We start from the raw sequence: 26,810 nt of genomic DNA, 5'->3' as shown, positions 1-26,810 counted from the left end.
TCAGGCCATACAGGTCTTTTCCTTAAATGAAAGACAAGGCATATTGTCTAGTAGTTGGGATAGATTACTGAATATTTTATGTTCTTTTTATTCCTGCTCTCTTCCTATGTCTTCCTATGTGAGTTATGAAAGTTTGGGGCAATTGCTTAATGCATAATTTAGGTTATTAAATAAGAGATTTGTCTTTCATAAAGATTAAGCATCTGAATGTTCTTCACGTAGATCTGAGCACTGGGTTTCTCCGTCAGCTCATCTGTCTCTCTCTTTTCCAGGAACATAACTTTTCAAGCATGCATTATTTTCATATCTTCACTTTAATTCTCCTGTCCTTTAGTTGCAAAAATACAAGCAACAAAAGACTAATTGCCATTTCCACCAAACACTTTGAGAGTCATAGGCAAAGAAAATATGAGTAGAAAGGATGAATATTGCCAGCTGGTGATCTTTTTTTCCCCTTCCTGGCAACAAATTCCTGTACTCAGACTGAGTGGATGCTTACACAACAGTTTTTTCTGAGCAAACTTCTGAAAACACTGCAATTTGCCAAATGTGTCAGAAATCACTCTATGTTCATCTAATTTCCTTTTTTTATTTTTTTTCTACGAAGACAACAAAAAACAACTAACAATTTATTTTCTCTTGATTTCAGTGGGACTGAGAGGCAGAGATTTTCATTTTTCCCCCACTATTTGGAAAGGTAGGCCAAGGGGATTTTGGACATCATTGTTTATCTATCAGATATTTAAGAAGGCTGGGATTAAGACTGGGATTTCAGAAGCAGTCAATACTGTCCTAACCTTGTTTCTGTGGAAGTCACCAGTAAAATTTTTATTAACTGATGGCATGAGAATCATGGTCCTTTGGGGAATCTCTCTCTCTCTTTTTTTTTTTTTTTTTTTTTTAACCCAAATGCAATGCCTTTATTTCTTTCAGCCAGGAGGGACCTGACCTAGTATACTCAGCCACCCTCAATACACTTCTCTTAAAACAACAGCAGGCCATCAGATGAGTTTCACAAAATGGTTTTCTGGCCACAATGTGCAGTTGTTTAAATAGCATACTTAGATTAATCTTTAGCACAATTAAGCTCTTGTCTTTCTGGACATTGTTGATAAATACAGCGGAATGATTAGATGACAGATTAAAATTAAGAAAACTGAAAGTCAGGTTCTTGCTTATCTCTTTTCGCTGTAGGTGAAGAACTTTTACATAACTTGTCAATTAGACACCATCTAAATATTAAGGTACCTGTTCGTGTTCATGTTTAGAGAGATATCTCTAATAGCTATGAGTGACAAAACTAATATCTAAAGAGATTTCTGAATGCTAACAAATGTGCATTAATATTAGTATCACTGGGCACATGGCATTGCTAATAACACTTCTCGTGGCCTGCTGCGAGGGAGGTGAGGTATTTGCTGAGGTCTGCTTACCTGTTCTGTAAGACGGTAGCCTAGATCACCAACACCCACCTCTTTTCCTTGTACTGCTGACATGTGTCCTTTCATGCTGTTTTAAAAACACAGGTAAGGTTCTGATAAATTTAATGTGTGTGAGTCATCTGAAGGTACATTTTCAAAAGTCTCCTCAGCTGCTCAGATGAAAAACCCATAAAATTTCCAAGGCCTCCTAAGACATTAAGTCTGAGGCAGGCATTATTTCAAGAGGAAGAATTGGATAGGGACCACAAAAAGAAGGTTAGCAGGTTTTGCCTTCTGCACAGGTCCATCCCCCTGCATACCTCATCACTGAGGAAGGTGGTTCAGGTTCTAATTTTCAGAGCCTTTGATCAGAGAATTAAACTGGAGTAAATATCTACCTATTTTCTCATCTGTGTTACATCACATGAACTAGCAGCAAAGAAGATATGGTCTTTCATTTTTGAACAACTGCAATGGATAGCACTGCAGTCAGAAGGTTATAAGTAAAATTGACTAGCTGAAATAACACAAGAGTGTCACTACAATAAAATATCGATTCACTCCCCCTATCTCCTTATCCTTCCTTTCTAGGCCATGCCTACAAATAACAAATTAATGGGACTTCAGAGAAATGAATAACAGTCATATTTTTAGAGTAGTTAGAGGAAATTTTTTTAAGTGTACTAGATAAAATGCTTTATAAATGTTGACCTTACTGAACAACTAAGAAATTCTGCCAGGAGTGTTGTCTGTAGTTGTTAGAACAGTGTATAAAGAAAAGGTTTAAATTTTGCAGGTATGTGTCTATTATGTAAAATACAGAATATATGTTAATATTGCAATGTGGTATTAACCCAAGTATATGTTAAAGTTTAGAGACATGATGAAAATTTAAAAGTTTTGATTATGAACTTTGGAAACCATTCTTGTAAATATTTACCCCAGGTACAAGTATGTCTCAAGAGTATTCATAATAATACAAGGTGTGTGTAAATTTTCTAAACAAAATTCTCAATTTGTTTTGGATAGTAACATCCTTGGGAGGAAGGAAAGAATTTAATTAAAAACATATATAGCATTGCTATTCACAAACTCATCCAAACAAAACAAGTCATAAATCAAACTGGTTTTGTTTAACTCTTGCAATATGTGTGACAAACATATATACACCCCACCCCCACAAAAAAATAAAATAAAATCTTTCAGAACAAAACATTACAGATAGAGGTGAAAGATATTTCTTGACTAGAAAATGAATTGAAAAGTGGAGTGAGGCTGGGACATGCTAAACCCTTTTACAAACTCAAATCAACTTCTGTGAGTAGCATTGTTCCCAAAACTGGGGCAAGTGAACTACTTTTCTTTGAGGTGAAAATAGGTAAATAAATAAGATTTTGAATTTTTAAACAAGCTTTATCATTTTGAAATAGATTTACATTTTTTAAAGTGTAGATCTTTTGAAAACAAATTAGAAGCTCAGTATTCTTGAATACACAAAGACAAAACAAAACATTTCAGTCTACTGCAAAGGAAACAAGCATTGTGTTTAGAACATAAGGAAGTATTCTGATTAACTGGGAGTTGGTTTTGAATTCACTGTCCAACGTACCTGACCTCCCCGTCATCCTTATGTCCCCACAACAGAACATGTCTTCCTTCCTGACTGAACTCTCCTGGTCTTTATGATGACCCTCACATGAAAACATTCTTATTCATGCCGCTCTAGCTCTGTCGCACCGTATAGGAGAACTCATAAAGATTCATCACGTATAAAATTAAGCTAATAGTGCAAACATGCAATTATTCCCTAACTTAAACAGGCAGCTGCAGCTTTCTCCTGTATTTACATTTTTTGGCTAATAAGCACATACGGGTAATGTTGACTCTTGCTGAACTTTGGAAAAAAAATATATCCCATACAAAAATCCATTTAATGGAAATTATTCAAGTGAATCTCCATAATATAGATTTTTTAGGTTTAATCCATTGTGATAAGTCGAAAAAAAAAATTGCATGACAATTGGGTCAGTGTTTTGAACATCTGAATGGCAGTAAGTAGAAGATTAAATCATTTAGAACTTTTATATAGGTAACATGTAAAGGCAATCTAGCTAGACATTTAGCTGCAATAAATATCACACCTTTTCCATTTTGTTTCTCATTTGACTTTAAAAATTTCATCTGGCAGTATTCCTGTAATTACTAAGCAATCCACAATAAAAGTTGCAATTCTTCAAGAAGAATATGTGATAATAATACCTAATAATGCAATTGTATTCTTCCTTTAAATGCAAACAGACCTTCATTTTAAACATGGACCACTTGACAAATTTCCATAATGCATGCATCAGATATATTACAATGCACTTTGGAAAACTGCCAAGTAGTGATGCATTTAGGACTTCAAAATTAAAAAGTCAATTAATTCTGAAAATGCGATTGCAAAATAAATCTTCCATCTGTGAACATAAGGACCTCTCTAGCTCAAAGAGGTCTTAGAATTATCAAGTTGCTTACATTTTACAGTCCATGCACCTCTTTTGGAGATTGCCACTCTTTAATCCTTTCAATTTATTAATACATGTAACTATAGAAATTAACCAAAACATAGAAATAGGTTTTTTTTTTTTCTTTTTAATTATTAACTAGAAAAGGGGAAGGTGTTAATACTCAGTAGTGATTTAATTTCAATGGTTTAATAGGAAATTACATCTCATTAGGAAACCTATAATTGCTATCACATGAAGTAAATTCAGTAGGTATAGAAATGGGCTTGATTTATCTTAAAGGAAAAAGATGGAATGTTACTATTAGCAGCTACAAGAGTGATCTTCTTCCATGAAAATGACTGTATTAAGTCAAAGCCTTTTAGTTAACTTAGTGTTTAGTGCCGGAAGGTGAACATACTTCAGCATGAGTATAGCAAAAATTTTGAGTTTTTGATTAAAAATAGTACACATCCAAGTAATTCTCAAATACCTTATGCATGATAACACTGAATTGGTTATAGGATATAGATTGTTCACTATTAAACACAGTTTTTGAATCCAATACTGTGCAATGTACTGTAAATGTGCTGGAGAGAACAGACTGATAAAAAAATCAAGAGCAAATAGATTTTTGACTGAGACAAAATATAGAGTATTACCACACTCAGGAAGTACAGGACAATTAAAATGGAGGGAAAGGGAACCGGAAGAGGAAAGGAAAAGGGAAGGGGAAGGGGAAAAGGGAAGAGGAAGGGAACAGGAAGGGGCAGAGGATCATGATACAGTAGAACAAACACAAGAAAAAAGAAACACTGGAAAATCTTCAGCTACAGAAAATTGACATATCTCCATGGGACTTGTACATGAGCATATTAGTTGTTATATTCTTAGTTTATAGGAGACACAGGAATGGAAAGGATTTAGATACTCATGACAGATATAGAGTACAACAAAGAGCTCAATAATACAAGAGTGAAAATAATAGATCTAAAAGAAATGAACCCACTGCCACCCACAAAGATAAACACAATACTGTGAATTTCAACATCATATTTGGACCAAAAAAATAGGAAAAGAAGTTCTATATTACTTAACGGGCACTCACAAGTCCCTTTTTCTATGTTAAGTCCTGGGTAAATTCCCAGACATCAGGAGTCTAGGGAATACTTCTGCATAGCTAAACTCTAGAGCAAAGCCCAAGGCCATCTCCTGGCAGGACAGAGACAACAGATGTCAAGTCTATCTGAGAGTGGTGTACATGAGAAGCCTGCCGATGAGGGTTACCTCATGTTAAAAATAGCTTGAGGAAAAAATTGGGGGTTTTGGAAGGGATAGATAAGCAACACGTCTGGGAGGAGGACTGAATTTCTTACATTGTTCTTGGTTTGAGGGTTGCAAGGGGCTGTGGCTTCCATGAGAAGAGAGCTAAGAACCTGGACATCACTTAAGATAGAGTAAGTGGCTAAATGGGGTTTTAGTCTGTAAGTAAAAAGTATTAAGATGATGAAACAGGTACTGGTAAGACCACTGAAAAAAGAGTAGACTGTCATCATCTTCTCCAAGACAGTGCATTTGCTAAAGCATCTGACAACAGGCTCCTTCAGAGCGGATGGTCTTTGCAGTTTTAAGTCACCAGTGTCTCTGAACAAGGAAGTTTGTGTATGCAGATCTGACTACTCTCACATGCACATAACAAGCCAACAGTCTAAGTGTTTTGCTCAGACATGTTACAGATCTGCACCTACATTAGATGTGTACACAATGCAAGCCTAACTTTGAGAATCTAGCCCTTTCACACTAAGCAGTTTAGTACGTCTCTTTTCACTGCCCTCCTCTGTGCCTTATCCCTACATGAAAGCAAAGACAACATTTGGAACTAAAGTCACTAAAAACAAGTTCATTGCTACAGTTCAAGCCCATGTAAAACTACCATGCTGTTGCCTTGTGACAGCAACATAGTATGTCCTGAATGCTGGTTTTAGTGCATTTACTCTTCCAGAGCATCACATATTTGAGTAAATGGGCTAACGTATGATGCAGTTCTGGTCTCATCACAACATGTGTAACATCTGGGAGAACTGCCACTCGTCAAGCCAGCCAGGGCCCTGCTGACAGACAAAGTGAGCATTATACTGAAATGCCATTCCTCAGCTGTTTGCAGAATTAATTTCCCTGTAGAATTTTCTAATTAGTTGGCTCTTTCCAGCCCATTCCCCACAGAGGAAGCAGAAAGGAAGCAAAAGGCTAGCACCTGCTCCTAAAGCTCTGGCTGGGAAAAATAAAAAAAAAATAATAAAAAAAAAATTTAAGGATGACATATACAGTAAGTATTTAGGCACTAGAAAGTCTTCTATCCATGCAGCTGTGGGGATGAAGTAACTCTGTTTGAAAGCTTAATGGGGATTCTTCTGTGGGGAAGAATTTCCAGTGGCTCACATTCCAGACAGTTAACCACATTACCAAGGGGAAGAAAAAGGGATTTGTTCAAGCGTTAAGAACTGTCTTTAAAAAAAAAAAAAAAAGGCCACCCTGATCTGAAGAAAAGACAGACATATTAATCCAGGCCTGAAGATGATTTTGTATGTATCACCTATGTGTTATTTTTGATCACTTTATTTTCCATAATTTCAAATTAAAATCCATTATATGCTGGAATGCAATGTATGATATTATCTCAGGGGTAACGACTAACACCACAGAGTTTGCTCCTAACAAAAGTGAGTCACTGGAACAAAAGAAATAACACGGTTATTGCTTTGAATTCACATGCAGTGTGTTATTGTGCAGGAAGAATACATGAGAGGTATTTCATGGAAAATAAAAGTAATAACAAAACAGTCCAAGAAAAGCAGTTTGCATTTTTGACTACACAGGCTTTTTCATAAAACAGTTTATGATACTGAATATAAAGGGAGATGATGGTCTACTAAGGGTAGAAAACATGATAAAAAAGCTCCCTTACTATGGCTATTAGAATAAGCCAAAATCACTTCACTACGCAATTTTCACTGTCTTTTCAAATGGTAGACCTTACAAAATATGTTTGGATAAGAATGAAGGTTTTAGAATAGGGATAAGCGCACCATCTCACTAAATTAATTTGCTGTGTTTTAATCAGCACAATGTGTGAATTAGGCCTTCAGATGAGCAAGAGTTGTCCATTAATAAGCTAGAGGGTTATTTTTTGTATAGTTGCAAAACTTCTTTGAAACTTGCTTTTAACAGAATTGAAAGATGTGAATAAATGCATGTATATAATTGGAGTACGGGTATGGGGAACCAAAAGACTTTTTAGTTAATAATATAATGATTTCATGCACTAAGATGCAGTCTACTTCTTTATAAACTCATCATTCTCCAGTACAGCTTTAGAAAAACAAATGCTACAGGGAGTGTAGGTAGGACTAAAGGTTGTGCTAGGCCAAAAGAGGGGAACAAAAAGATAATATTGCCTGCCTGGGACAAATGCCCAGACCTTGATCACCACTCAAAGACAGTTTTGAAATAACGTAATTAAATAAAAAGAGGAGGTGCAAGGCAAGGCTATTCTTTCTTCTAACTGACAATGCTTGGTAACATTTTCTGTTATACTGTTTGTCTGTGAAAAATTATTGTATGACTGGCATTTACCCTTGTCATATTAGGTGGTGGCAACATGTTTTTCTTATAAGTCTATAATTATTTCAAGTGGTCTTCCCCCTAGAAGCCATGTTCAGGAGGAGAATTTTAAAATTAAAAAAAAAAAAAAAAGTAAGCAACGTTCATTTATATTCCTCTGAACTGGTACAGCTAAATTCATCTGCGGCTTTGAAAATCTCCCGTGATACTTTAGTCCAGCCCATTAACTGCACCTGTTCTTTTTTTCTTTTCTTTCTTTTTCTTGGCCATTATTTCCCTTTCAATAACAGGTGTCTGGCTTTTTAAGAATGCATAGAATATTTTATTTCATTACTGTCTAGGCATTTCAACTGAAAAAAAAATCAAAAAATCCTCATCCCATTATTTCCCACTTTGAAATTCAAAATAAACTGTGGAAGAAGGAAGAAAGGTTGTTTGTGTTTGGAAAGAAAAGAAAAAAAAAGAAAAAAAAAAAGAAAAAAGAAGAAAAAAATGATAACTTACAGAGAAACACAAAATGAAACAGTAAATCTGTTTTCCACAAACAATGATCTAAATTAACCAATGTTATGGTTTTTTTTTTCTTTGACAATATAATTTCTTAAAGGACAACATTTCACCCAAATCATTTTGAATTGCTTCTAATTTAGAAGTAGACTTTTAACAAATAGAAACATATATAGGCTGCAACAGGCAGCTGTTCACCAGAAGAGCTCTATCCTCAATCACAGAATTGAGTTAAATTTAAGTTACTTGGGGATCACTCAAAAAAGCATGCTGTTTTTTTCTTTGCAGGTAAAGTGATAGAGAATAATGGTTTGAGGAAAGACAGCATTTTTTCCCAAGTAATTAAAGTTCACAATGTTTTTTTCTAAATGTGAAGTCAAGAAAACAAGCTAAGGAAACCTTGGTTGGTTTGAGGAAATAATCTCTGCTTATTTATTACACAACAAAATTAAACATATATTAAAAATAAATATAGTTGTGCCAGTGACCTTTAAAAGAATGTTTGAGGATATTATATTGTTTGTGCTCTATTTTGCATTCAATTAGTTTTAATTAGTTTACTGTAAATCTAAAACACACAAAGAAAAAAAGTCTGTAGAAAGGAAAATAATTTTTTTCTTTATTTTTTCTTTTATTTTTTCTTTTTTTTCCTTTTTATTTTTTTTTCTGGGAAACCTCTAACTTGTTGTAAAGAAGAATTCTGCATCATAGTGATGACTCAATCCTTCTTTCTCTCAGTTCCCAAGAAAAGAACAAAGGATAACTTCTGTGCCTTCCCAAAAAGTTTAGAAAAATACCACATAGATCTGTGAAGGTAAGCACTTGACTCAAACACCACAATATTGTTTCAAGGAACCATTTATTACTGTGAGTGCTATTTTAATGCCACCATTGTTTGTTGTTACCTATGTTTTAGGACATCAAAATGTCACCCATACAAAAAAAAAAAAAAAAAAGGACAGAAAATTGTCTTGGTTAAAACTTTGACAAGTATCTATCACCAGTGAGCACAATATAAGCAACAAAATATAATTTGTATGGTTTGATATCATTTGGGTGACAACTTTCAAAAGCCTGGCTTTATGGCTTGCTTTCCCTTCTTCTGTCTTCACCTGGCAGATTTTATCTGCCTGCTCCAGAAGAAGCCTACAGAGATACAGTGGTCCTCCACACTTCTGCTCTTTCTCTCTTGTGCTGTCCTCCCTCCTTTTTTTATTTTTTTTTTTTGCATCATCTCTTTCTCCATTGAGATGGCTCGTATTGTTTTCCCTGAATGTGCTCAGCTGGTCTAATGTTAAATGACATGTGGTCAGATCCTAAGCTCCTGAGCAGACTCACTGACCGCTTCTATTTACAACACAAGGTGTAGCAGCCAGAGAGGCTAGCAGGTTGTGACATGCGTGTTAATATCACTTTACTTTTTCATATCCTTATCTCTAACACTAAATCTATGTAGCTCAGGATATGAACTGCAAATGAGAGATAAGGAACATCGTAGTGCTTATCAGGAATGATGGAATTTGAGATTCTGAGATTCTGAGGCTTTTTTTTTTGGGGGGGGGGGACGGGATTTGGTGGTGGATTTTTTTAATGAGAGGACTGACTGATGTTTATCAGTTGACCCCTGTTTCAGGTAATGAAGCAGCTGGCAGGGAGCTATTTATACTGATTAGATTGAGTGAACTGGTATTCAGATTAACTTGTGATTTCCCCAGTATTATTTGTACAAATTCTTTATTACTCTGGATAATTCTCCACTTCATGGGTTAGGAAGTGGAAATGACATCCTCTTGGATCACCACTACCAGCTCACCATCTTTTATTATGTGAGACAACATGATGGTCATAGATTAACCCAGCCTCTTACTATTTTTTTTCAGTAGTAAAATTAAACTCCTGTGAAATTTGGTTTTCTGTAACCAAACAGCCATAATGCACAGCTTGACCATCTAAGAAAGATTTATGGTATTGAGAGTAATCAGGATATTACTTCTAACCAGTGTTTCTGTGGCTAAGACAACTTCTGTCTTCTCTCAGAAATTGGATGTTTCTGTAACCAAAGCAGTCTTCAAACCTTACATGTGCTGAGAGTCCCAAAAGCTCTCCTGCTCTGGCTGGAAGGAGTTATAAATATTCTTTCCTTCTCTCTCCATAGTTAAGCTCATGGCCTGCAATATCACTGTGTCTCTTTCCTTTTTCACAAATAACCTGTTCTCTCTCACTGTTTTGTCTCAATTGTCTGCTACAAAAGATCTTTGCAGCAGTCCATCAGAGGGGCAGATTCACAACCAGTTTTCCAAATGCTGCCTAATTGCAACTACAAGCACAAGCCCAACAGATCCTGAAACTACAGATGAAATTTTCTGTACAACAAGTAATGAGTTATCACACATGTAAACTAGGATTTCTGCTATACCAGTGAACACATTTTCATTGACATTTCCTTTTCCACCCTGAGTATGAAACCTCATATTTCACATATCTGTGTAGCAGACCAGGTTGGGTTTCCATGAATGGGTCGCACTATGTTTTTTTAATGTTATTCAATCTTCTACAGGCTGATATCCAAACCAAGCAACTGAAATAAAACATGGCTTCCTTCCCCGAGATGGTTTCATAGCCCAGCTCTCCAGCTTTCTCTCCTACCACAAACATGCAACACAATTGTGCAACAGCCTAGGAAGGAATGGTGAGATCAGAGCCGTGACTGCAGACATCCTGACATGGGGATCTGGCAGCTATTCAACACAAACACAATTAGAAGACTTACCCTTGCATGAAGTATTTGCTTTCTTGATAGTCACCAGCCTTAACCTCTAGGAATGCTTACGAATCAGATAGCGTTCCTTGAGGAGGGCGAGCCTTTTCAAGCTCGTCTGTCTTGCTTTAGCCAAGACAGACATAAAGAAGAAAAATTCCACTGCATCATGCAACTTCTCCAAGTGAAAGCGCTTCAGAGGACAGAAGAGTTGTGGTCTCAAATCTCTGCCAAGGATTCAAGAACCAAAGATCACATGTTACTTGTTTCTCTCTCCCTCCATTATGATCAGCAGGAAAAAAATAACAGCATAACAGACAAACCTTGACATTCACAGCAAACGTGAAAGTAAGGGACTCCCTAAGTCCTGCTCATTGGCTTTATGTTACAGGAGGCTTCTCTGGCAATGGCGATATCATAGAATGATGCATTTGTGACTTTGCATATCTTAGGAAACTTGGAGGATGTGTGCATCTGTGCAGCTCTCCATGACTTTGTTCATGTTTTTAGAAAATGTAGCCTATCGTACATGTGTGTTACCCAACCTACAATAAATTCTAAGGTATGACAACAGCAGTATTTTCATTGGTTTATTCCAAATAGTGATAAACTGGGGGGGTTTCACATAGATTAAAAAATCTTAAAAAAGGCACTAACAGCCAACTTTATATAAAATAACTGCTAGCAAATAAGTCAAATGTCCATCTGGTACAGCAGTTACAAAGGGAAATTCTTGTTCTGAAATGCCCAAGGAGTAATATTATTCTCACCTCAGGCTGTGCTGGTGACACAAAAGAACTGCACAGAAGTAGTACCCAACCTTAGAAGTGTAACATAACAGTACTGAGGAGAAAGTTACTTAGTGGGATTTCCAAATGATGCAGTGCAAAGTGCCATGGGTACTGCAGTTTACAGACAATGGAGCAACTTAGCCAAGCCAAGTAGAACACCACACAAAGAGTATACTGCTGGATTCTTATGTAACTTAGTTCATCCTAGATATCTCTATACAGCAGAATTTCCTCACAGAAAAATTTGCAGTCTATCTTACTGACATAACATGAAGCAAAATAATCATAAAAGAAAATGGTAAGGATAGGTCTCATGCAGAAATATTGGACTGAACTTAGAGCTCCTGAACTGTATGACCTGCTCAAGCTAACCCGTCACCTCAGTGCGCAAGCACTTATTCAAGAAACAACACTGAATTGTTTTACGCCCTTGAACAGCAGCTTAACATCTGCAGGAGGAAAAGTTGTGCATTTTAGCTTCCTTCCCAAGGGATTAGATGCACTCTTCCATTGTTAGTAACTTTCAAATAACAACTATTTGAAAAGCAGCAGAGAGTGCCAAAATATCAGATGTCTGAATCCAGTCAGAACGAGATGCTCCCAAAAACATTTCTAACACTATGAAATTTCCTCCCCTCCTCAAATATCCAGGGAATTTCTTTTCATAGTACAAGGAGAATAACAATAATGCCTCAGCCTGATATTAATGGTCACACAGTTCAAGTAAAAGAGCTGCCTTGTGTTATTAGGGTGCACATGAAACAACCAGATTATGCTCAAGAGACAGACTGACTATCATAGTGTTGGTATTAAAGCAGTGGCACTAAGCAAGCAAATACAGCAAACACAACTTATTTCTGGAGTAGCTCTGTTGACATCTGCAGACCTACCCAAGCCTGGCAGTCATCCCAAAATAAAAAATTGGTAACCAAGTATGAATGGTTTCTGGTCTTGACTTCTTGTAACTCCACTAAAGAAGCACAATATAAATCTGCAACCCTGTATCCGGGCAACAATTGAAATAAATCAAGAAAATGCTTGCAGCCATTCCGGATTGAAAAAAAAAAAAAAGAAAGAAAGAAAAAAGAAAGAGATTTCAAAATCTATCAGTGCTTACAAACGAGGATGTTACTTTCCCTTTTCTTATCCAGAACCACCCTTAATTGAAAGGATCAGTATCTAAAGCAACTGGTGCTGTCCTGTGCATGAATCCCCTTTGCACCTCTTCCTTCTTATTTCTTCAGTGTTTTTATTAACATTAGTGACTTATCTAAGTATTAGAATGTTTGGCTGCTTGGAAGCTTATCAACAGCAAATTTTATGGGCTGTTTAGTGATGGAAACAGGAGGAGTTGGAGCTCTCCCTCCCCTACTCCCTCGATATGGAAGTCTTCAAGAAGCTGTGGAATGTGCTCTCTGGTATTTTTGGTATCTTTAAAGTGTCAAGAGTGCAGAATTTCTCTTGTCAGTTGTCACAGTGTGACTCACAATTAGAGCCATCTGCTCTGCATTCACCTCCCCAGGGGCACCGCTCATTTTTCACCAACTTCCTGTTGTTGACAGCACAGTTCCTCCCTGTATCACTCTCCACCAGCACCCATACTCCTCACAGACATTGCAACAGGCTTAAACAGATTTCCCTTGGGAAAGCCTTTAGGTTTGTTTTGCTAGTGGTTGGGGAAAACATAGCCTGTTGAGAAAACCCTGAAGGCGGAGGCTGTTTCTAAAGGAACTGAACAAATTCCATTGATTTCTTTTTTTCCAGGAAGACTCCATTGTTTTCAGACCTCCTTCAAAAATCTCAACATTTCCCTAACTCCACTTTAATTTCAAGCAGCAGAGAAGCTTGAAAAATGAAACATTATTTGTACTAAGTCCTTCTAAATAACACATGGAAGTGGACAACCAACACTATCTAAACACTAGGCAAGCAATTTTTCAAATACTAGAAATAATTTTGAATAACAAAAATCTGATGGGCAACACACTGTGTTCCATTTTCCCTCCATCCAATTAAAAATAAAAACAAAAAAAGTCATGCTACAGACTTTTCACACCAAATGCTTCTGCTGAGTGAGGCTAACTACCCCATGCACAACGTCATGCTGATGCAGTTATACAGTTGCTGGGCTTCATGTCTGGACCACATAGAAATACCACCTACACTGAGTATGCCTAGATGACCTCAGGTAGAACTGTATGTTGCAGATCTACCCATAGCATTTTTGCCTTTAAAGCCCCGTGGGCTGGAAGATTGTTGCTTAGGCTCTGATTGATTGTAACTGCAAGTGTTGGTCACCTATATAAGCAAATATTTGAGTGACAGTAGCATTTTTACCCTTTCAAGACTTCCTACACTAAGGGCTAGATCCATTTAAGCCATCAGAAGGCTACCAGTTCAGGGAAATAATAACTAATCTTTCAGGGGCCACTCTCTTGGACGTGTACACATGGCTGAAACTGTAAGCTCCCATGCAGTGAACGGAGAGAATGAATGGACATCTCAGAAAAGGAATGAAAACAGGCAACTGGTTAGGCGTCACCTGTCACTCTTTGCCCAACTGACTTAATAGAAAAACAAATTTGAGATTCTGCTTTCCATGGGAACTCAGTTTTCTTGATATTATCCCCAGTACTGCAGGAGCACAAGGTCTTAGATATCGTCAGATACTGTAATCATTCTTCTTTGTTAGGCCTGGCTTTGATCACGTTCTTCTCTTTTATGTCTACTGCATAAGGAGTAGCCTAACAGAAAACTCAAAAAATCATCATAGTATAAAAAACAACTCCCACAATAGACCACAAACTGTATGCCCAGAACACTTTTGGCTGAGTCCTTTGGGCAGGTCCTGGGCCCTGTGCCTGACCTGACACTGGTGATAACCTCTAATATCTGTCATGCCCATAAACTGAATAACTGATGTCATCTTATTTTGCACTACATCCTAGCAATAAAGATTAGTTGCATAACTTCACTGTGATTTGCTGGGTCTTTCCAGAACTAGTGGTTGGCTTCTCCAAGGAACAGGCTCTCTTATATATTTACACCCCTCTGAACACAAGTTTAGCAGACTTCAGATCATGATGCATCTGCATTCATTCAGTCACATCACGTCAATATGATGCACAGAAGCCTTTCATTTGCTTTCTAAATCAGGATAGCATAACAGCTGAAATATTTCTCACTGACCCTGTTCTTCAACACAAAACTGAACTTTTCTTCATTATTTCAACATTCTCTTCACCAGGATTCTATTTAAGGTCAACACAATTTGGGCCCTGGATCCACACTGCTTAAATTATTCCAAAAATATGAATCCTTGCCAGTTTAATCAAGAAAATATGTTCTAAAGAGAGATAAAACACATCCTCCGTTTAAAAACACATTTCCAAAAAGCAACTCTAAACTCATCTCATAAAACTGTTATGAAATCCCTAGGTCCTCCAAACATGAGGACAAGAACTCTCTGCAGACTAGAATATTAGTTCATATTTGTTGGGTAATCTAATAAACCCAGACAGGGAGAAATTGGAAAGAGAAAAATGAAGGATTCTATCAGTGCTGCCTCAGATTGCTCATCTAGCGTGTGCCCCAGTTATCTGTACTGAAAGTTTTCAGTGTTTCACAGCTGAATTGCCACTCAAAATCAGCATTCACTGAGGCTATGAAAACCTTGATTGTAAAATATCTCTGCTTGCAGGATCAATTTCAGACCTGCCTCTAAATGCATTTGCCACTCAGTACTTATGGTTCTGATAGACTGATGTGCAGTCCTGTAGCATATTCTTTTTACAAATGACATACCTGTTGATCTGGCCACTGATTAAACACAAGCCTCCTGGCCTTAAGGACTCTTTCTGGTAACTGGTAAGTATAGACAGATATCCATTCTCTTGTGGTTTAACATACAGTGCAAAACAAGGGCAGGTATTTTCCAAAATCCTCCCTGTTAAACTTTCTTGTTCTCCTTTCCAGTTCTTCCACTGTGGTAACATTCTCCTCACTTAACTGTCTGAAGGTGGACTTGCACTGACTGGGAAAGATGTTTTGCCATTTGCAAGGCTACCAGAATTGGATATGACAGTCTATCCCCCAAACTTTATTCTTATTATCTGTGTTTCTGTTTCCTGTTCATTATTTGACATACACTTGTATTTTCAGCCCATTCACTGTAGTAGTGTCCAAATGCTTTAATTATGGAACCATAATCAAGGCTTCACAGCTAAATAGGTTTTTCTTCGCAAATAAATTTATGTTTGCACCCGAGGTCATACCTGCCAGAACTTGAGAGTTTTAAAAGTAACATCCAGTCATAAAGACTGAGACATACTTTGAAATTTAATGGAAATGCACTCAGTTAATAGTGTGTTATATAAGGGCAAAATGGTAATAAGGTTGATTTAAAAAGTAAAATTATACTGAAGGACCTCTCTTTTCAAGTAGAAACTGTTTAATGTATGAAAACTATTGTGACTGAAGGAATCTGGTTTTGCTCTGAAAACCTCAAGCATTACGTCACAGATAGACCTGAGGCCTAGCATTTTAATAATTAATTTCATAAAAGATCCCAAGAGCAATAGAAAGGTCACAAAAGCTATTCCAATCCATGGGCAGTTAAGCAGGAGAATGCTTCAATGCCCTTTAGCCTTTGAGTGTGCTGCAGGACAGGGGAGTTTGGTGCTAAATGACAAATTGAGTTAGAAATATTTGAGCCATAAACCATAGTAAATCTTTTAGCACTTGAAACACCATGTGACACTCCAAACTGAGAGCAAATGAAGTGTTAGTCTATGCATGTTTAAAATGCATGGAGGCTGTGTTTACTGGATTATCCATTTCTTAACTATGTCTCCTTTAGGAGTCTACAAGCTGATGTCCAAAGTCCCACCAAAGGAGACCTTTTACAGAATGGTCCTCTAGCATGGTTTAAGAAAAAAAATAAAATCAAATGCATCTAACTGAAAGCAAAATTATTTAGGTTGCAAAGTCAAGCACAGCCAAATTAGGAAGTGACAGATTTATGTGTGCCTGCATAACCTCTACTCAGCCCTCTTGTAGGTCCTGTGCCCTGAGTGAGGCAGAGGTCCTTTGGAAAAAATAGTATGTGATTATGCAATTAAAGACTATATCTTAACATAGAAAGGGGCTAAATTAAGGTTTTGCTGGCAGCTATAAATATGACATTTCCTAACATTTAAGTTCTGGTCTTTGCAATATTAGCACAGAATTTCTGGCAGGTGACATCTTTGGATGTTTTTTATATATAGGTAAAAACTAATTCTAGTGTGATTCCCTAGCTGTTTCTATGACAGAACAGCTTTCTAGTTACCTGAACTGAAGAATGATTAAAACTCATCTGGAAAAGAATGCTCTTCCTAAAATAGGAACTGTTATGGCCTTGGAGTAGGGTCAACAGAAACTTAATATAAGTTGGTTCTTCATCCTTTGTTTCCTGGCCATTGCTGAAGCCAATATGGAAATGACAACACTGAAACAAATACTCCTGCAGCCATGATCTGAATCGTACCACACACATTCTTCTTCTTGTGTTAATTACTCCAGTAATAAAGTCCTCAAACTAAATTCAATAGCAATTGTTTCATCCTACTCAATTTTGAATGCCTGCTCAGAGTTTCTTAGGAAGATTCATTTTGTCAGGAACCTTACAGATTACTACCACAAGCCTCCTGATCAATATTATGACACATTTCCAGGAAGAAGAAGGTCTGAAGAAGCTGGCACCAACACTGCTGCCACTTCTTCACAGCAAATCCTTCTAGGCCTGTCCTGTTCTGACATGACTCTTTCACAAGCAAGGAGAGCACAAGCATTTCTGCTGCTTCATTCACCAACAACCTTCTTGCTCCTCTGCTAAAAGTACACAGCGGAAGCCAGAATAAACTTTGAACTGAATTTAGGTCAATGTACTTCTTGTTATTTTAATCTTTCTCTTCTTTGTTTTATGGATTCAGTCAAGGAAATTAAATATTAAAAAAGCATGTTAGTGCAATGCTAGCTGAGCCTGTAAAAGTGCCAAATTGATGAATGAAAAGTTACTACAAAGTTGGCCACACTGTACAAGTATATGAATGTATAAAGTCATCACCCTTCAAAATAACAGAAATAGAATAGAATTCTATCCTTCTAGAACCTGAGTCCTTATTTTGCACATGTGGCATTTTTGGTTGAAAATTTAGCACAAACTCTGTATATTCTGACAGTCATAGGAAAAAAAAAAAATGCTTCTTGCCGTAGCTCTTCAATGCCAAGCAATTTCTTACCAGGAATAAATATTTATAGATAATACATACAGATCTTAAATACTTTAAAAAATAAAGGGAAGGGGGGGAGACGGAGGAGGGTCCAGATTGGGAAATATTTCCATAACAAAAGTAACTCCAAAACACCTTGGATCTCTAAAATATTGTGTGCTCCAAAACACTGTGGCAAACAGTATAGGTGTAATTAGGACACTGTTGTCTTGACAACATCATGCAGGAAATGTAAGACTCTTGATTCATGAAAGAAAATAGTAGCACTATTCTTTTAATTCAGAATTACTCAAGAATCTCAGGACTGTCACTCGAAATGAACCAGCCAAACATCTATCAAGATGAACAATACCTTTACTTTGAGAATACAATGTTAAATCCAAAATGAAGGTATTCTCCACTGAGGGAAAACAAGAAAAAGGGGAAAAAAAAAAAAAAAAGAAAAAAAAAGCTATAAAAGTTGTAGAAACTATTCTGGATGTTCTTTTTAATATATAATTATCACAATGAAAAAAGATCCTGGGGTCTGTCACCCGTCACCCTTACCCAGAGGGCCAGTCAACCTTTCCAATTGGTTTCAATTGGCTTCACATCTGTCTGTATCCTCTTGTGTTGCTAAATGGAAAAGGAATTAAGGAAAGTTTAGGACTAACAGCTGGACTTTGCAGAACAGCAAATCCAGCTTCAGAGCTGTTACCAAACTGATCCTTACAGGACAGAAGGATATCCTGTCAATGAGGACCAGATGGAAGAATGGCAATGAGGACTGTATAGCAGATCTCAGAAGTTATCACAAACTATTCTATACAGCACAAAGCAGACAGGAAGCTCTAGAAGCCTCTGGGCTCAGATGCGAAATTTATAAAGAACTCAGAGACCACTTCTGGGTGCAAACCAGTACCAAGCTGGCTCCCACACAAGAAGCCATTTAGTTGTAGCAGTGAAATGCTGCACTGTGGTGAGCAGACGTAATGAAAAAGAAGCACTGGCTGCCATTTGAGGAGCAAGAACTTCAGTCTGCTAAAGAACAGCTTGTGAAAAGGTAGAGCTATCAGCTCTGGGGTGTGTGACATGCCCAGCAGGCAGCTTGACAGAGAAGTCCTCAACTTTGAGCATGTTTTCACTTCAAAAGATCTCACTTGAATGCAAGGATATATGCTGGCAACAGCAGGCTCCTTTGAGGTACCTTTCCCCTTCTAGACATATTTACCTAAGAAATTTCATGCACAGAAAAGAATGAGTGAAAGGGAATATTCAGATACATGACAGAAACAGGGTTTATTGTTATTTTTTTCTCAGCCAGCACTTTGTTTTCTTTTACTCAAAGTGACAGTCATAAAAAGCTATTGTAGCTGAAGCCCACTAAGAAACAAACCACACTTCTCCTTGCAATGCAGAGGGTAGGAACCATTATGTTGTTAGTGTGCCATTTGGAAATCATGCAATGCATCCACTTACTCCTCTATTAAATTAAAGCATTTCCTGTAGCAATCTAGGCCGGATAAAGAAAATAGGTGCTATTATAAAAGCCTTGTTTGACTAGCCTTTTTTTCTGCAGGCCATTAGAAAATGGTAGCTTATACATTTGAATTGCAGGACCTCTTACCTCCCATCCATTACCAACATGACATAAACGCAAAGGGCTGCCCCTGAAGCCAGAAAAATCCCTGCAGATATACAAGTTGTAAATGAGACAAGGATTTGTCTGTAATGCTTTCCCCAAGTTATGTATTCCCTGCACTGCAGGTTCCTATCTCTCTGGCTAGTCACTCTGTTTTTCAGCCTCTGCTCTTCCTGTGAGACCCTCCCGGGTGTCTGCTCCTCCCTGCATTCGATAAGGAGATTATTTGGAATGGAAGTAGACAAGCACAGGTGGTCAGGCCACCTGCTATAATCTATTCAGTGTTTTTGGACAGTATAAGATGGCTTGGATTCAAATTTTTATTTCCTCTCTCTCTCTTTTTTTTTTTTTTTAAGCTAACATTAGCTTTCAATTAATTTATGCAGGGGTCTGAGAAGAATTATCACTATTCCATTGGCTCTGGAAAAGCAATTTGCTAGAGTACTGTACCCATGACAACAGGTTCTTCCTCTGCATTATTTCCAAACCTCTGGCAGGCCCAACAAAAGTGCAAACCAAAAGCTCTTTTAAAGGTTCATTCCCTATCTCTCTTTCCCTTGACTGCCTGACAGCTCCACATGCCTAATTGCCCGCCTGCTCCTGCCAGTTCCCAAATGTTATGTAGCCATGCACAGCGTAAAGGAATATCTCACTCCCTCATTTGCCTGTATTGCAGTCAGGCATAGTCTCAGCCTCAAAGGGCATCTGCGTTAGCGATCTACTGTGGCAGAAGGTTTCTTTTTAGTGCCAATTTGCCTACCACCCATACTTGCATTTTCTGGCATCTTCTCAAGTTCACCACTGGTGCAAAGCTGTTTGCCTTGTGTTGGTAGGGTGAAGTTGCACATGTGGGCATTAGTTGTATGTCCCCAGTGCAGACACCAGTACTCCATCACCTCACTGTCTACACATGCATCATGCCTGCCTGGGACCAGCAACTAGTGCAAATTTCATTGCCTATGGAGACACAATATATGCATAAAGTCCTGTACGCATAACAGGCTACAGTTCAGAAGAGTAAATTACAAACTTACATGTCAAACAGTGAGATTAAAAAATATAAGGCTCAGGGTTTGGTCAGGTTCTTGGTTACTCTAAAAATAACAATAATAATAATATAAAAAAAATGCAGTGTTGGTTCAAAAGCAGTCACATTTTCCATGAACATCACTTGTATAGCAAGACTCAGTCAGATATTCCCAGTTTAGCCCAAGAGGGGAAGGAAAAATCCATTAATTGCATGAAAATCTACAAAAGATGGCTGAGCATCAAATGTAAATGATGCTTTATAGAGTTGGAGTCTAAATTTGAATCAGCTGGAATAACCTGAATCCCAGAAACTACACTGACAAGGAGTATGGAACAGAAAAATATGTTTAAGAGCCATACTCCAGTTTGCAGCCAGGGTAAACAAATATTTCCTCAGCTTATTACACGTTCAGCTTTTATAATCACAGGAGCACTTTTTATATATTCAGCAGAAACATTTATGCCAGATTTTAACATATATCAAGAAAATTTTGGTTAAACATATCTGAATAACTTTTGCTTAAAGTAAGGTTGGGTTTCCTTGTCATGCATATCAAGCCTACTGCAGGAAACACTAACAAACCCTGAGGTCATTTTATGGCATGCATCTATGGGAGCACAACTAGTAGCAACGAATGCAAAACAAGCCTTTCAGGTGCACTTGTCATGAGTGCTCTTTGGGGTCTAGCAGTTAACAAAGAGCAACAGTTTTATAAAGTCACTTGAGAAGCTGAAGATAGAGTATTTATTCCAGAGCTGATATATAATGTTAGACAACTTGCTTTTCATCTCAGTATTTGTTTCTGCCTGCACAAACTAGGGATAAGTTTATTTTCTTCTGTCAGCTTTGAAAGAAAAATGTCTCGTCATATCGTTATTCATTACTGAACATTGCTTCATTTGCATTTATATATGATATCCCTGTTTCTTGAGGTGGTATTTTGCAACATATAAAGTCAGATGCATGCAGTGTTTCATTTATGTTGTACATATAACCTTTTCTGGGATCCTGCAATTTGCCCCCAGAATTTACTTAACCCTTAGCTCTTAAGTTGACAAAAAATTGGACTCCGCAAGCCAACAGTGTAGACCTAACTGAAAACAAATCTTTAGAGTATACCAATAATACAAAGGTTTACCTGTGGTTATGAAGGGAATGTACGCGGACTCTTTCACAAAGAAACACTGTGTATGCCATTCTCCTCAAGAGTGTGTCTTTTATATCTTCAGTACCTACAGGAGTGATCAGGAATGCACAGAGTTTGCATTCCTTCAGATACACTATCTGAAAGTGTTGCCCTTTGTTTGCTTTCCTTCTGTTTTGTTCTACTAGTCCTTCATTGTAAAAGAGACCTGTTTATACATTCCATTTTTCTTGGTCTTCTTGGCACCTTGCAGTCAAACTCTACTCCAGATTGATCCCTTGATTTACAATGTAGTGGAAGTACAGTATATGTAAGATTTAGGAACAGACAAAAAAGCATACTCGCCATCTGATGATTTCATTTCTAGCTTTCCACCACCTTTTGTTATTTCGGGGTATTTTTTCCTGGTGGGAACAGGCGCATTCAGCTGTTGTTTTCATGCTGAAAGTTTGTGTGGAAGCATTTCCCTGTTTTTTTTTTTTTTTTTTTTCCAGACATGTCTTTCAGCATGTTTCCAAAGGCTTGGAATCAGCACATTGTGTTGTGACATGTGCATACTTGACATTGCTTTGTTCTCTGACTTCCTTTTGCTTGCAATCTTTAGGAAGTTATTTCATAATTAGCAAGGAATTTTGAGTCAATGTTATTGCAGACCCAGCATATTGTCCTCTGCCATCTGCAAAGAAGAAAGCATGGAAGAGCAAGGGGAAGAAAGTAATTTTAGTGTTTTTAACTGGTTGAAACACATAGCATTCTAGCTCCAATTCACTGCTCAGAGAATCATAGCTGTGGCTGCAGCCATTGGAGAAAAAGAGTTTTGGTATTACTACAAACATCTGTAACTAAAGGAAAAGCTAGAGCATTACAGCAACTGTCCTTAGTTTTGACACAATTTTTCTGTGTTGTGCTCCAGTTTTGTAATTCTATCATTACAGAGCAAAAGTGAAAAGGTACCAGTTTTCCTGAGAAATGTATCTAGAATTAACTTTTTCTTCTCAGCTTGGCATCTTTATGTAAACAAAGGCTGTTCATGTAGCCTTTAAACAGAGATGATATAAAGTAAATATCAGGTCTTATTTGGTCTCAGTGGCAAATATATTCATTTTTAGCTGACTTTTTGAAAAGCAAATCTTATGGTGTTATTTTTCTTGCTGAATTTTAGACCACCAGCCTACTGGAGCGCAGACCAGACATCAATTTGTTTTGAATTGTTTCCCTGTCTGGCAACCACAGCTGAAGAAAGAGAGGAATGGCACCATCGTGGGAATGAGAGGACATCTTGAAAGCTGTTTCGGAAAAACTTTGAAAGGGAAAGCCCTGCTTTCCTACAGCCCAGTCCAGCACCACATAACTGTGCCTCTTGAACACCAGGTGGGACTTGGGGTCTATGTAGGGTCTATTCCTCCAACACAGGATGTCCTCTGCCCAGGCACTTTCCTGCAGGGGCTGGATCCATTGCCTCTGTGAAAGACTGTGGTCCTAACAGAGGCTGACATCTGCCATAGGTGTCTATTTATACTTCACATAGCAGTACTGAGAACACCATTAACATAGTAAAGGTACTGAAATTCTTACCATCATGCTACAAGAGTAAGAGTAGCACTAGAAACTGCAGCAGAAAGCAAGCAATTCTAAGTACATACCTAGGTTAATATAAAAGAGACCTTCTCAACCTGTAACTCTGTCTAGCTTATTTCTGATACAAATTTTGTTATGCCTTCCAAAGCCCTGAAGAATTAGCCTGATGTTCAGCGATATAGAGGTCTACAAACCTCACTGACTCCCAAAATTAGACTCTCACTGCTAAGTGCCTGAATGTGGAAAGGAGTCAGAGACATACACCATGATCAGCTTCTTACACTTCAGTGAGACATCTCATACATCATGGTGTAAAGCACATATACTGGACCTTGCTGAACATTAGCTCATTCTGGATGTAAACACTCAAGTTCTAACATTTTGACATTACTGCATAGTAGATGTATGATTTATAACAGCATCAACCAGGCAAATTTAGTTTATCCATTTTGGAGGAGGTAGGGAAAGAGTATTCTAGTCAGTATTTTGAGAATATTTCTCTTTAAGTGCCATAGAATACACATTATATATAATTCAAAACACATCTTTTTTTGTCAGGAAGCCTTATCTTCCTGTTGAAATGGAGAGAGTCTTCCTTAAATTAAGTGAAAGTGTAATGAAACTACTGCTTCAGACTTCAAGAACAGACTTCAGGAAACGCTTTTTTTTTTTTTTTTTTTAAACAGATACCTATGGGAGCTCAATGCATCAGTAATGAGTCTCTGATTTCATTGTGCTAAAGTCTCCATCTACTCCCCTAAAAAATATGTCTTGAGTATGTCTACACAGTGCACTGGAGCATAATACAGAGACACCCAAATAAACAGCAGCTAAAATAACTACTGAACTGGATGCCATAGAAGTCTTTGGCTTTGAATAGAAACACCAAGTCCATCAGAGTAACAGCAAGTCCCAAATACTGAGTGATTATTCAAATAGTGAGCAAGACAAAACAATTTAGATCCCAAGCTTTATAATGCTGCCTAATCTCTTTCATTGTGAACTCTCCCAACGAAATCTGTATTTCAGATTTCAGTAGTAGAGGGCAAGTACATCTGAAAGTCTGTACAAGAATCACTTGCAGTGCAACAAGGAACAAAATCTAAAAGTATATATTTGCCAGAAACACAGTGATAATAATGGGTATAACTAAAGCAGAAGGAAAGGAGATTATGGTGTAAAATCTAACACAAGAAAAAATAATCAACAACAATAAAATTCTTCCCTAAAAAAGAAGGCTTTTTTAATATTGGAGATTTGGGGGTTTGTTTGTTTATGGTAATAATTCCCCCATGATTCGTTTTCCTAACTCCATAATCTAAGGATTACAATGTATGGAGCATAAAATGAACTAGAGCAAAGAGTAAATTGTCTCTCCCTTGCAAACTTGTTTTCAGTCATTCAGTAAATGTTTTCTATCACTGGAATTTTCCTCCAATACAAAGGACATTGTGGCTCCCCACTCATGATAGTTGTCCTAATTGGAAGTTAATATAATGTCCTTTCCTGCATGGAGAACACCGGACAATTCCTTACATATTAAATAATTCCTTTGGTAATACATTTTCCACATGCGGACACCCAAATTGATATGCTAGTATAGTAGGTAACTGCACATAGCCACAGATAGATTCACAATATTCCTCTAAAAACTGCTCAGTTTATTTATTTCTTTTTTTAACAGAACATATCAGAATAATCTATCATTTTTCAGCACTGGTGTCATTTATTAGTGTTATCTTAGTTGTACTACTTTCCTTGTCACATCATAAGTTAACCTTTCCTAATCACTACCCTGGACATTTACCAGGCTTTCCCTGGGGATATGTTTAACTAGAGACACGATTTTCCTGTTATTATGTACTCCAGGGCTCTGAAAGCTCATGTTGATTCTAGTCGGAGACTGTAAATAAATCCATGTGAGTCTGATGCTGGGGAACTTAAAGCATTAAGTAGATATGTGCCTAGTTTAAATGAACTCCATAGTCTGCAGAGTGGTAAGAGCCCAATCCTTGAAGAACCCTGCCATTTACTGAACAATGGAAGCCCTCTCTTTTGGAAGCTTAATAGAAATAGTTTAATGTCGCCCTCCTTTCTCCAAACACCCAGCAGTCATCATTCCCTAGACACACTTCATTGGCTGGTTAAAGCACTGTGGTGCTGTGAAGGACCAAAAACAACTGCTGCATAATCCCCTTCAAATCTGCACTGGACTTAAACTAGGCACTGAAGCATCTGCACAGCCTAAACGTTTTCCCTATCAGCAGTTTTCTATGTCCCTTCTCTGCCGCTTGCCTTGCGCGTGGATTAAAGGAGTGTGGGACACTCTCCTAAAGCTGCAACCAGATGCTTAATCCTGGCACCAACAAGCAACAAAATGGTAGTCAGAGATCCTGGAAAAGGAAAAGCTCCTTTGTAAACCACTACAAGGAAACACTTCCTTTAAAGAGAAGTAATTCATGTGATAGACCATTACAAATCAGTACAAAACTAGAACAATACCTTGAAGACCAAATGGCCTGGTTAAAAAACAAACAAAACAAAACAAAAAACAGCCAAACAGCCAAACAGTAATCGCCAGTTTTCATTAGCAGAGATACTGACAAAACAGAGCTGACCATACAACATCTACACTCTGAGGGATATTTTTCTGCCTTAACAGGGCAAGTTATTGCCAATACATCTCAAAATAAAGTTTTCTGAGTATAGGAGGGGATCCAACAAGAGACGTCCAGCTGTGCTGAATTAAAGCACTCCACTTAAAACATCCCATCAATCACAGAGCAGGAGAGTGCTGACGTTATTTGTATGAAATGTAAGAGTGCTATTACTCACCTGCAATTAAAAAGAATAGTTTGATTTGGTTTCTTGCCGAGAGTTATGTGAATATTTTCCCTTTTGCCAGGTTATGAATTTTGCCAGCTTCCATAATCTGAAGGTAGCATTCCAGGTTCTGACTAAATCGTGAACAATGACACGATACAAGTCAGAAAATTTTGGAGGGAAAATCATTATTTTTCTGAAACCTAAATTATAAATCCATTTTATATACCTTTTATGTATCTATATTCTCTGCAATAGGCTGGTCTGCAATGTCAAGAAAACACAATTTTAATTGGCACGCTTGTTGGCACAGTTGACAAGAGTCCAAGATCTGTATGGAGACTGAATTATTCTATCCTCCCTAGATTTGGACCCTCAAGGCATGGATTAAGATGAGACACTAATGGGGCAGCATGCAAAAGCTTGTATTACTGAGACAGATCTCCTCCATGGATAAAAAGAAATAGAAACCTTCAAACTTACAATTCTAAATGAGAACAAAGCTACAGATAAGGGAAAGGGGTCAGACAAGGATCTAAGCAAAGATTGGTAATGTAATGAAAGCATCAGAGCCATCTAGAGGGGATTTTGGCTAGATTACATCTTCCAGCATTAGGAACAAGAAGTCCACAAGGCTCTGAGTGCAGGCTTATACCATGTCTGGCAACGTGAAACATTTCACATGCGTTAAATGTGAATGCAATTTAAAAGACAGAAGACAAGCAGAGGCAAGTAAAGAGAATTATTCTGAAGATGGA

General features: G+C 37.5%; 2 long non-coding RNA genes across 3 annotated transcripts in view; one reads left to right on the top strand and one right to left on the bottom strand.

Annotated features, from left to right (window-relative positions):
* Positions 1–26,810, bottom strand: part of LOC106042458 (uncharacterized) — a 226,541-nt gene that overhangs the window by 7,115 nt on the left and 192,616 nt on the right. Inside the window, exon 7 of the long non-coding RNA XR_010831078.1 lies at positions 10,806–26,186. This is a non-coding gene — a long non-coding RNA (uncharacterized lncRNA). The remainder of the gene's footprint in view (positions 1–10,805; positions 26,187–26,810) is intronic.
* Positions 648–11,366, top strand: LOC125184568 (uncharacterized). Of its 2 annotated transcripts, none has more exons than XR_010831081.1 (2): positions 648–697; positions 10,593–11,366. It is a non-coding gene; the product is annotated as an uncharacterized lncRNA (long non-coding RNA). The 2 variants fall into 2 exon arrangements; XR_007168787.2 differs by lacking the exon at positions 648–697 and adding an exon at positions 8,456–8,849.

This window comes from Anser cygnoides, chromosome 4 (genome assembly GCF_040182565.1).
Source record: "Anser cygnoides isolate HZ-2024a breed goose chromosome 4, Taihu_goose_T2T_genome, whole genome shotgun sequence".
Taxonomy (NCBI): Eukaryota; Metazoa; Chordata; class Aves; order Anseriformes; family Anatidae; genus Anser; species Anser cygnoides.
This window is presented reverse-complemented; position numbering and strand designations above follow the sequence as displayed.